This window comes from Physeter macrocephalus, chromosome 1, assembly GCF_002837175.3.
Source record: "Physeter macrocephalus isolate SW-GA chromosome 1, ASM283717v5, whole genome shotgun sequence".
Classification (NCBI taxonomy): Eukaryota; Metazoa; Chordata; class Mammalia; order Artiodactyla; family Physeteridae; genus Physeter; species Physeter macrocephalus.
In genome coordinates this window covers 105,468,682-105,481,684 of record NC_041214.2, presented here as the reverse complement: position 1 = coordinate 105,481,684, position 13,003 = coordinate 105,468,682, and the positions used below count along the sequence as shown (strand labels likewise).

Sequence of the window (13,003 nt, the reverse complement as noted above, 5' to 3'; positions counted from 1 at the left end):
TGGGCCATGACGGAAACATTCATCAATTTCCTAGGGAATGGCAGTTGATAAAGACTCCTTAACAACTGTTTTAGATTCCCCATTTGATTTGTCAAGGATCATGGGTTCCCCCAGCCATAAGAGAGTTAACAGGAAGATAATGGAACTATGCTTTGACAGCTGTGTGTGTTTCTAAGCGAAAACACTGTGCATTGTATTACAGGAAATGAGGGTCTGGGAAGTGGACTTGGTGACTCCTAGAATCATAAATGCTGGCTACTTCTAATAAGCGGAAAAGGTAATCAGGCCAATGATTAACATCGTTGGCACTTGTAAAATAGAAGAGCTGAAATGTAAGAGCTAAGCAACAGACATTCTGTAAGGTAATTCTGGGGAACTGCTTTGCTCCAGAACTGGAAGGATAAGTACTTCCAAATGACTCATTGTCTTGTTTCTTTTGACTCCCTGGAATTTCCCAAATGCTGAGCGACAGGCAAGAAAGTATCTGCCGGGGCACAGACTAGAACTATAAGTCTGGATAGGGTACTTCTATTCAGTTGATTATTTCAATTTTCTCACCCATTAAAGGGTATAGCAAAGAACACCTTTTCATACACTGTGAAAGCTGATTTGGAAACCAAAGCCTTGATTCTTTTCTTTCACTATTAAGCCTGTATGTAGAAATCAACCACACCTAATATAATCACACCTGTTTCTATTTTGATGATGAGATCAAGGGATTTATAAGCTGAGGCGTATAACCCCAGGGAAGCGGGAGGGTAGGAAGTGGTGCCAGAAGTGGTGAAAATCAACACACGTTGATCACCCAAAGATGCAGTCATGTCCACAGTCCCATGTAATACTCACAGCTTCCCCAGAGGTAGGTATCTTTACCTTCATTTTCTAATGAAACGAGTTTTCTTTTTGAAGGTTTGTTCTAATTGGAAATCAAAGTGAAAAATAAAAGTGATACACAGGAAACCAAGGGAAGGAGGGAAAGAAGGGAAACATTAAAAGCTACATTCTCCTCACTTACCTTTAACAGATGTGATTAATCCTTCTTACTTTCCTTCCTCTGGACAGCCCTTAAGGGTAAGCACTTCCAATCCTTGGTCCTTTCCCAGTCTGTTTCTGAAAGATCTTACCTACTCCAGGCTTGAGGTACAGCCTCCTGAAAGATGACTCCCATCTCTAGCCCTGATTCTGTCCTAATTCCAGACCTGTGCAGCTTTGCTCGCTCCCAGCTCCCTGTACGCATGAATGAGCAGGGCTGAACTGCTCATGGGCAATGGGTGTGTGTGAGGCCAGAGTCACTCCAGCCTCTTCCAGAATCCCAGTGAGAGTAGGACCAAGGAGCATCTGCCTAAACCAGGAGATCAGAAATCTGACTGAAGGGGGCACTTTGGATCAGCAGTACCCTCTGGAAATAATGGGGCTGCTGAGTGGTTTCCAAGGGCCTTGCGTTTTCTGGTGTCCTGGGCATTAGGGATCTCCTCCCAGGTGTGTTCACTGCATGGGGACACCCATCCAGTATCCCTACCAAATCCTATTTCCCTACCAGCCCCAGGGCCTGGGAAGCCCAGCTCTTACTCTCGTTCTCCACAATCTGGCTTTACCTACTTTAGCATTTGGTATCATACCCACTCTGCTCTGACCCATGCCCCTGGATTGAAACCTCAGGATTGCCACTTCCTGATTCCAAACTGGACTAAATCATGACCTCCCTGAGCAGCCTCAGTCTTTGCCATCTGGGCCCCCTCCAAGGAACGGAAGCTTGGTCCATTTTCTCATTTTCCATTTAGTTTCAAGGCAGGTTCCTCCACCATCTCCCATACCAGCTACTGACTGACAGTCCCAGCAGCTGCCTACTTGAGTGTATCCACATGCATGTTTTGAACATGCTTCAAATCCCACGAGACTCAAATAAAGTCGGGCCTCTCCCCTGACTCTCACTCTGGTTCCTTCTGTCTGTTCAGATGGAAGAAGGGTCTGTGGCAGAGGGCATAGAATGGTGTAGTTGTCATCCATAGCTACCAAGACTTCCTCACTCGTTTTCCACTGATACCTCTCTGGAAAGTCATGACCGGTATCTTCTCTCCCTCCCTCACTCAGCTCCCTCTCCCCTTTTTTTTTTTTTTTTTTTTTTTTTTTTGCGGTACGCGGGCCTCTCACTGTCGCGGCCTCTCCCGTTGCGGAGCACAGGCTCCGGACGTGCAGGCTCAGCGGCCATGGCTCACGGGCCCAGCCGCTCGGCGGCATGTGGGATTCTCCCGGACCGGTGCACGAACTCGCGTCCCCTGCATCGGCAGGCGGACTCTCAACCACTGCGCCACCAAGGAAGCCCCCCCTCTGCCCTTTGTGTGTGTCTTTGCCACTAACTGGGCGACTTTGGTCAAATTTTTTCCTTCAAGCTGTTCTGAAAATTTAATACAGGCATACCTTGTTTTATTGCACTTCCCGTTACTGTGCTTCACAGATATTGTGTTTTTTACACATTGAAGCTTTGTGGCAACCCTTTGTTGAACAAGTCTATCAGCACTAATTTTCTAACAACGTTTGCTCAGTTCGTGTCTGTGTCATGCACTGGTAATTCTCACAACATTTTGAACTTTTTCATTATTATAATACTTGTTATGGTGATCTGGGGTCAGTGATCTTTAATGTGACAATTGTAATTGTTTTGGGGCACCACGGACCATGCCCATATAAGATGGCAAACTCAATGGATAGATGGTGTGTGTGTCTGTCTGCTCCACTGACTGGCTGTACCCCAGCTCTCCCCTCCTTGGGCCCCTCTAATCCCTAAGACACAACAATGTTGAAATTAGGCCATTTAGTAGCCCCATAATGACCTCTAAGTGTTCAGATGAAAGGAAGAGTCGCACGTCTCTCACTTTAATTCAAAAACTAGAAATGATCAAGCTTAGTGAGGAAAGCATGTCAAAAGCTGAGATAGGCTGAAAGCTTGGCCTCTTCTGCCAAACAGTTGGCCAAGTTGTGAATACAAAGGAAAAGTTCTTGAAGGAAATTAATGTGCTACTCCGGTGAACACACGAATGATAAGAAAGAGAAACAGCCTTACTGCTGATATGGAGAAAGTTTAAGTGGTTTGGATAGAAGATCAAACCAGCCATAACATTCCCTTAAGCCAAAGCCTAATTCCAAGCAAGGCCCTGACTCTCTTCAATTCTGTGAAGGCCGAGAGAGGTGAGGAAGCTACAGAAGAAAAGTTTGAAGCCAGCGGAGGTTGGTTCATGAGTTTTAAGGAAAGAAGCTGCCTCCATAACATCAAAGTACAAGGTGAAGCAGCAAGTACTGACGTAGAAGCTGCAGTAAGTTATCAGAAGATCTAGCTAAGATAATTCATGAAGGTAGCTAGCTACACTACGCAACAGATTTTTCAACATAGATGAAGCAGTCTTATATTGGAAGAAGGTGCCAGCTAGAACTTTCATAGTGACACAGGAGTCAATGCCTGCCTTCAGAGTTTCAAATGACAGGCTGACCCTCCTGTTAGGGGCTAATGCAGCTGGTGACTTTAAGTTGAAGGCAATGCTCATTTACCTTTCCAAAAATTCTAGGGCCCTTAAGAATTATGCTAAATCTACTCTGCCTGTGCTCTCTAAATGGAACAACAAAGCCTAGATGACAACGCATCTTTTTACAACATAGCTTACGGAATATAAGCCCACAGTTGAGACTTACTGCTCAGAAAAAAAGTTTCCATTTAAAATATTACCACTTATTGACAATGCACCCAGTCGCCCAAGATCTCTGATGGAGATGTACCATTAGATACATGTTGTTTTCATGCCTGCTAACATAGCAACCATTCTGCAGCCCACAGATCAAGGAGTCATTTCGACTTTTAAGTCTTAGTATTTAAGAAATACATTTCGTAAGACTATAGCTGCCTTAGATAGTGATTTCTCTTATGGAATCTGGGCAAAGAAAATGGCAAACCTTCTGGAAAGCATTCAACATTCTAGATGTCATTAAGAACATTCGAGATTCATGGCAAGAGATCAAAACACCAACACTAACAGGAGTTTGGAAGAAGTTGACTCCAGCCCTCATGAATGATTTTGAGGTGTTCAGGACTTCGGTGGAGGATGTAACTGCAGATGTGGTGGAAATAGCAAGAGAACTAGAAATAGAAGTGGAGCCTGAAGATGTGGCTGAGTTGCTGCAATCTCAGGATGAAACTTGAACGGATGAGAAGTCGCTTCTTATAGGTGAGCAGAGAAAGTGGTTTCTTGAGATGGAATCTACTCCTAGTGAAGGTTGTTGAAATGACAACAAAGGATTTAGAATACAATGTACACTTAGTCGATACAGCAGCGGCAGGGTTTGAGAGAATTGAGAAATCCCGATTTCTCTACAGAGAAATCATTCGTGAAAGGAAGTGTCAATCGATGCAACTAACTTTACTGTTGTCTTATTTTAAGAAATGGCCACAGCCACCCTATCGTTCGGCAACCACCATCCTGATCAGTCAGCGGCATCAACAGCGAGGTAAGGCCCCTCCACCAGCAAAAAGACGACGACTTTTTGAGGGCTCAGATGATGGTTAGCATATTTCAGCAATAAAGTGTTTTTAAATTAAGGTATTTACATTTTTTTAGACCTAATGTTATTACACACTTAATAGACTACAGTATAGTGTAAACATAACTTTTATATGCACTGGGAAATAAAAAATTTGTGTGACTTTATTGTGGTGGTCAGGAACTGAACAACAATATCTCCAAGGTATGCCTGTATGTATATTAAGTTCCTTTCAAAATAGTAGCTGCTCAATAAAGGATTATTATAATTTTAAAAATGTATTACACTATAACCAGCTTGACTTACCGTTGCCCTCCCACGTCGTATATCTTTAGGTTTCTCAGATTGAAAGTATTATAGCATAATGGGTTCAAGTCTACTACTGTGGGGCCTTGGGCATGGTACTTAGCTTCTCTGCAGCTCAGTTTCATATCTGTAAAATGGAAATAATACCTCCCTCACTCAGTTGCAAAATGAAATCTGGTAATATAGATAAGATGCTCAGCACAGTGCCTGGCATATAGAGTGACAATCACTATATTTGTGCCTTTGTTCACGTTAGTCTTCTTAGAATACTGCTTCTCCTCTTTTTCATTTTGCAAAATTCTACAAGAAAGACCTGGTTGAAACATCCTTTCTTCCTCGTGGATTCATATTTCCTCAAGTGTGCTCCACTGCATTCAGGTCTATTTTTACAGTTTATTGCATTATACATATTTGATTTACCACTTTCCCTGCTTGACTCCTTATCCTGGTATTGATTTTACCTTTCCTTTCTCCTTATGTTCCTCGAATACTTCCTCTCAATCACCTGATCCTTTACTGTAACACACCCCCATGACTTTGTGTCTTTCCTTCTGCCTGGAATGGCTTTTCCCCATTTTTCTTTGCTACTGGAATCTTACTCATCCATCAAGGACCAAATCTACAAATTCTTTTCTGTCTCCTCCAAGTTAGAATTACTTTTTTCAACTAGCTTCAGTAACACTTTATTTCTCTATTAGGAAACTTAGCATTATAACATTTTAATTATATGCACATATCTTTCCCATTAGACTGTGAGCTCTTGGAGGGAAGGATAATGTCTTATTCATATTTGTTTCCCTCAGTACCTAATATTGTGCTCAAAATATGAGTCATTCACCAAATTTTTGTTGTATTTGTACTACTTAAATGTACTAAATAGCATCTGCCTAAACCAATAGGTCAGATATATGACTGAAGGTGGCACTTCTGGATCAGCAGTACCTTCTGTAAAGCTCATGGGCTGCTGAATGGTTTCCAAGAACCAGATGAATAGATGGTTTAAAATGTATCGCAATATCTATCTGAAATAAAATATCCAGTCATGAACATAAGTATAAGCTAACGTTGAATGACTAACGAAGTCCAGGAAGCGTAAAAGAAAAGGTCATATGCAAGGGCAATAGATCAGTGAAACTATGAAAAAAATCTAATAAACTCTGGCTGTGATTTTTAGTCCCTGTGTATTATGAAGAATCCTTACTGAAATTTATGCTTGTGGAAAACTGGCCAGTTTCAGTCTCAGCATGGTTGGGTCAGGGACATTTCCTGTTGTCAATAGGAAGCTGCTATACAATTAAATGGATTAATGATGCAGTGAACAGAATTAGTTGTTTTTTTACAGCCAAGTAATTGAACTAGTTGTGCATTCTACATTTTTAGTTGTACAAGCATGATCTTTGAATCTGTCGTGTAAGAAGATGCTTGGGCTGCTTTAGCCTACTGATTTGAGAAGCAGTAAAAGGAACTGGGTTTAGTTAGGAAGGCAGTAAAATAACATCAATAAAATGGTGCAGGGGATGCACATTTGACACGCTCAGTAGGTTTATGGAAACTTAATGATTTTTGAGAACAATTTGCAAATCTGGTCTAATTCAGTTAGTACTATAATAATCTACCTTAAAATATGGTGGAACATTCTGTTGTATATTCACTGCATTTGGTTCTAGTCTATGGAACATTGTAATACTTATTATCAGTGGTGTGCTGGTAAACCGGATCTCTGTTCTGTTTTCTTTTTGTTTTTTAAAGCCCTGATTTTTAGTGTTTTCCTATTTCTAGGGTGTAAATACTCCCATTATGGGCTGGTTTTAAGCTACCAAGTTTAACAACTGCTCTCAAAGTTTCTGAATCTCTGACATTCAGCTCTTAGGAGTCGGTGCACCATTGCAAGTTATTACAAACAGTGGAGGAGAGCCTGTTAAAGTTTTAAAATCATGCAGTCTTAGGACTAGAAGCATCCAAAATACTCTAGTCCTACTGCTAACTTTTCAGAAGAAGAAAATTGACACTAAGGATAAGTAACATCCTAAAAGTCATGCAGGCAATTACTAGCAAACTTGGGATTGGAATCAAGGTGTCTGGACTCCCCATGCGGTATTCTATGCAAAAGCCTTTATATAGGGAGTAGAGAAAAAAGTAGTCATTGGGTATAAATGGAAATATTACTGTATAATCTTGTGTTGGGATGTGGATGGGACAGGATGGGTGACAGGGGCTGTGAACGTGAAGTTCCCTCAGAGCTGTTTCAAGCTGTGTTGAGAATCACTTAGGAAACTGTGAAGTTTTTAATCTTGGTTTGTTAAATGGGCAGTCCACTTAACCTTTTGGGGCTTAGGTTTTATGATTTTTTTAAGTGACAGTTTTTAATATTAGTATGTCTTAAACTCTAGTGTTTGTTACATAATCTAGGGTACTTATTAAAAATCATTCCAGGCAGGGCAAATTTTAAGATTGTTTACAGGCCATACTTTAAAAAACAATAATTTAGATCCTCTTTAAAGACCCTTTTAGATCTAAAATGGTTTATCTGTTTCCTTGCAGCCAGGAAACATTTCTAGAGTGGTAGCCCCTTAAAGTAGTTCTTCGATTAGCTGCATCAAAGTCACGTGAGGAGCTTTTTAAAATTTCTGACCACCCAAGGTCCCACCAGAGACCTGTGAAATAAGAACTGAGGGAGAAGAGGGCTGAAAAATTGGGTATTTTTCTGGAAGTTGCCTGTTCGATTTTGATTCCCAATTAGCGTTAGGAACTTCAGCCGTTTCTAGCCTAGAGGCTGCTGTGTAGGGTAAGAAAGCAGTAATAAGTTGTTAACTACTGACCCATACAGTAGGGACTATGTACAAAGACTTTATCCAATAGCTCCTCAAGTAGGGGATGGGAAGAAGCAGGTGGTGGGCTCTACGGTACTGTCTGAGGGTCAACTGGAAAATGTCCTTGCAGTACTTAGCAATGCAAGGACAAAGTATGGAGGGGACCAAGGTGGGCCTAAAATAAAGCACTGATGGTGAGTCAGCAAATCACAGGTTCGAGCTTTGCATGTCTGTATCAGTAGCACCCAATTATGGAAATCCAATGCCTGAGACCTGCTATTTAGAACACATTAAGATGAGCATGGTTCTTGCCCTTCTCTTCCTTGTATTTTTAAAAAGACTTGTCAAACAACAGCAACAACAACAACAACTAGTGAACCCCAAATTGTTTTAACCCTTTATAAATGCCATTACACCTCTTCAAATATAAAGTTTTAGGAATTACGACTTGGCTGTTGAGCACGCTCAGTTTTAAAAAGGTAATGCTTTGACAATGGTTGCTATTTGACCGCAAAGTAGAGGGGTCCTTTCTAACTACTATAATTGCATTGTTATAATGAAGACTAAAGAAAACACAAAAAGCCTTTTGGGCTGGCAGAGAAGAGTTTTAAGAAGAAAAGCACTTGGCCATTTAATCCCATGTTCTCTACAAAGTTTCTCAAATCCTCAAAGTCTACTGACATTCAGAGAGCATCCATCCCATGCTTGTTAACCATCCACGCAGCAGAGTTTTGAATCAGAATTACATGTTTTGTCATATTCCTACACAGGTCCACCAGTTCTAATAAAAGGTTGGAAAAGAATCTCAGATTTGTATACTGATTTTCACATACCCATTTAATTAAATCTGCATTCTTAAAGCGTGTTCTGAGTGAAAAGTGTCTGTGATTATATATTTACCAAAAAAAGGAACTACATTTGTTGCTTGCAGATTCACAATGTAGAAGAGAAGTACTGAAGAAAATGAAACTTGTTTAACGTTTCTCAAATTTACTGGTTACAGAGACTTTTGTTTTTGTTTAAACTCATGGGAAATGCTGACCTAGATAAATTAAGAGGGCAGTAGAGAAAAACTTCCTTAGAGGTGTCAAAAAGTTGTTCCTACTTGGTCAGTGAGTAAATGATTATATAAGCTTAAGACATGTTCACCAGGCCATATAATTTTATTGGAGAGGTTATATGATTTACACAGTTGATTGTCTATTTGATTCAGAGGGGGACTAAATTCTGTATAAAGCATATCATTTCCAAGAAATATCATTTTTTTAACCTTTGTATTTTGTAATAATTTCAGATTTATAGAAAAGTTGTAAAAAATGTACAGTGGATTTCTATATATTCTTCTCTCAAATTCCCCAAAATGTTAACGGTTCACATTTTAAAAATCATTCTCCCTTTCTCTCTATATGTGTGTGAATATACAAACACACACACATGTATATGTACATTTTTTTCCCTGAACCATTTGAGAGCAAGTTGCTGACATGATGCTCCTTTACCTCCAAAGACTTGTGTGTATTGCTAAAAACAAGGATATCCCTTTATATAACCACAGTACAAATATCAAAAAATTAACATTGATTTAATACTATTGTCCAGTCTACAAATTCTATTTCAAATTCTATTTGAATTTCACCTGTCTCAATAATGTCCTTTTCTGGGACTTTCCTGGTGGCGCAGTGGTTAAGAATCCGCTTGCCTATGCAGGGGACACGGGTTTGAGCCCGGGTCCGGGAAGATTCCCACATGCCGCAGAGCAACTAAGCCCATGTGTCACAACTACTGAGCCTGCGCTCTGGAGCCTGCGAGCCACAACTACTGGAGCCCGTGCTCCGCATCAAGAGAAGCCACCACAATGAGTAGCCCACTGCAATGAGAAGCCCGCACACTGCAACGAAGAGTAGCCTCTGCTCGCCGCAACTAGAGAAAGACTGCAGGTAGTAACAAAGACCCAATGCAGCCAAAAAAAAAAAAAGTCCTTTTCTAACAAACAAAGTTTTGTTTTGTTTTGTTTTTTCCTGGCCCAGGATCCAGTCCGGAATCACTTGTTGCATTTAATTATGTCTCTTTCACCTCCTTTAATTTAGAGCAGTTCCTCAGTCTTTGTGTTCATGATGCTATCATTTTTTTTTTTTTTTCGGTAGGCGGGCCTCTAACTCTTGTGGCCTCTCCGGTTGCGGAGCACAGGCTCTGGATGCGCAGGCTCAGCGGCCATGGCTCACATTCCCAGCCGCTCCGCGGCATGTGGGATCTTCCCGGACTGGGGCATGAACCCGTGTCCCCTGTATTGGCAGGTGGACTCTCAACCACTGCGCCACCAGGGAAGCCCATGACGCTATCAGTTTTGAAGAACACAGGCCATTTTGAACAATGTCCCTCCATTGGATTGTCTAATGTTTCCTCATGATTAGATTCAAGTCATACATTTTCAAGAATGTGTGCTCTTTTCAGGAGACACATGATGGCTATTTGTTCCCCTACTAGTAAGGTTAACTTTTGATCACTTAAAGTGTTATCTGCCAGGTTTCTCTACCGTAAAGTTACAATTTTTCTTTTCGTGTAATATCTTATAGGCTTCGAGATTATGTAAATATTCAGTTTTTCATTAAACTTTCACCTACTAGTTTTAGCATCTGTTACCCTAAATAAAGAGATAAATTGAGGCAAGCTCAAATTACCAGAAAAAGTGGTGCCATTTTTCCATTTGCTCATTTCATTCTCTGTGTCCCATTTTGGTAATTCTTGCAATATTTCACTTTATTATTATTATTATATTATTATATGATTGGTGATCTTTGATGCTACTACTATGACTATGACTCACTAAACCTCAGATGATGGTTAGCATTTTTTAGCAATAAAGTATTTTTTAATTAAAATATGTACATTGTGTTTTAAAGACAATGTTATTGCAGTTAATAGACTACAGTATATTGTAAACATAACTTTTATATGCATGGGAAACTGAAAAATTTATGTTACTTACTTTATTGTGATATTCACTTTATTGTGGTAGCCTGGAATTGAACCTGCAGTATCTCTGAGATATTCCTGCATGGCAGTTGCCAGATGGTGATTTCTAAACGCAGTATTCCTTTTACTTTAACTGTCATTCTATTGTAAGGAAGACCCTTCTCTTCTGCTGTTGACTCATTTATCTCTATCTGTATGGACCTGTGGTTTCTTGTTTCATTCTGTGGGTTATAATTTATTACTATAATTATTTGTTTTGACACTCAATTATCCCAGATTGGCTGGTGGGATACCCCTCAATCTGTTTCCTTTAGTCATATCCCCATCATTCTCTGGGCACATCCTTACTATCTGGCAGGGCAAGGTATTCCAGGCTTATCTTGTGCTTTCCCTGCCCCAGCCCAGGAATCGGTTGTTTTTCTAAGAAGTCTGGGTGTGTTTGTTGGGTTTTTTTCTTTAAGTAGAAAATTTGGAAACCAGGATCTGAGTGTTAGGTATTCTCATTGTTATTGAGCTGTCACTGCTCCTAGACCCTCTTAGAGGACAAAACTAGTAAATACATGTATATGTGTATATGCATATCTGTATCTATAAATATTTATATTTTCTATTCATCTATATGTATGAAAAACCCATGAGTTCATAATGATGCTGCCATTTCCAATCCTGGACCCATCATTTATAATTACTATCTTGAAACTGTGTCAAATCTCATAGACTTGAAGACATTAAATTCACCTGCTGTAGAATAGCAGCTGCAAGATATTCTGCAACTGCATAATTCCAGTCATCTACCCATTCACTTACTAAGTCACACCCTATGTGCTAGGACTTGGCTAGGAATATGGAAATGAAAAAGACTTTCTCCTTGTCCTCAAGCAGCTCAATCTACTAGAGACAGTTGAGGAAAAAATAATTACAATATAGTACAATAAGTTCTGATTTAGAGTTATTCACAGTGCTCTATGGAAACAGAGAGGAGGGCCCCCCAACCCAACCTCAGTAAACTGGGTTATTTCAAAGGAAGTAAAAATAGGTTGCTTACAGTAGTTATTGGAAGAGTTCTTACTGAATTTGCATGAAACGAAGAGTTCACTTTGCTTCCAAGCAAAAGTCATTTTGTGGAGAGCTCTGATTTATCTAGAAGGGTTCTCTGCATTTTGTGAATTCATCACAAAACTACTCAGCCCTTACAATACCTATGCAAATAAGTTCCAGGGGAATCACTGTTAGTTTGTGGGTCCAAAGGTTAGGTTTCACACTTTCTATTCTGCCCCTTCCTCTGACCATACAGGAAAGGAAAAAGTTTGGACTTTTTCAAACTGCCTGTTATCCCAAATTAAATAAACTGACTTTGCCATTGTATCGATTGCCACCCTCTTGTGTAATAGTTTACACATACTGATTTTCTTTTATCTAAACTCAATCTTGAACTAGAGAGAGTATGAAGGAAAGAAAAAGATTTGTGTGTGTGAGGATATATATCTAGAAAGTAATGGCTAAAAAAAGAAATTGGGGTGGGGATAAAATATTAAGATAAAAATGAGAAAGGGATTTTATTATTTTTGTTGTATATATATATGTATTCTTATCAAAATTTATCACTAGATAAATTTATTTTCCTTTCTTTTCAAAAAATAAATGTGGACTATCTTGTGGTTTGAGTGCATCTCACCAGTTTCCCCCAGTTCCAAGTTGGTCACTCTAATATCGCTTATTTCACCAATTTAGAAATCCCAGACTAGAAAGTTGCTCAGTAAGACTTGTAAGTAAAGATCACCAGTATCAGGAGGCTAATCTTGACATGACTTGCTGTCTCTCCCTCTGCTACAACATGATTCCTTAGTATAGCTGATACCACAGAAAAAAGTAGAACTGAGAAATGTATACACATTTTCATCACTATAGGAGCAAAGCCAAACACGACTGAAATGTTTATTTTTTATTAGGTGGCCTTAGATCATAGAAGATATAAAATCAGTTTAGTCATGAAATGCTCGTGATAAATAATAAACTTCAAATGTTAATAAAGATACTGAAGATTTTTCTGATGCTTTCTTTTAAAAAAATGTAATTTTAGGTAACCATAAAGCTGAGGCAAGGGTAGTTTGGGTTCTTGGAAAGAATCCCCAGCCATCACTGGCTGCCTCTGGGTGCAGAAGTACTTGTGATCACTGTGTGTGGATCCAGTGGAAGGGGCCAGGCTTATGTCAAAGGTCCATGTGCTGATAGCAGCGGCAGCAGCTGCAGAAGCTGCAGAAAGCATGGGTCCTACACATTTTGCATCATGTACTTCTTCCTCAAATGCACGGAACCATAAGGACAGTGAGCCACCAGGTGGGGGCTTTAACGTATGTAATGATTAGTGAAAGCTTCTTTTTTTTTTT

General features: G+C 39.9%; 1 pseudogene; it reads left to right on the top strand.

The window, feature by feature from the left end:
* Nucleotides 1-2,826: 2,826 nt before the first annotated feature.
* LOC112063986 (tigger transposable element-derived protein 1-like) lies at nucleotides 2,827-4,553 on the top strand (annotated as a pseudogene).
* The last annotated feature ends 8,450 nt before the right edge of the window (nucleotides 4,554-13,003 follow it).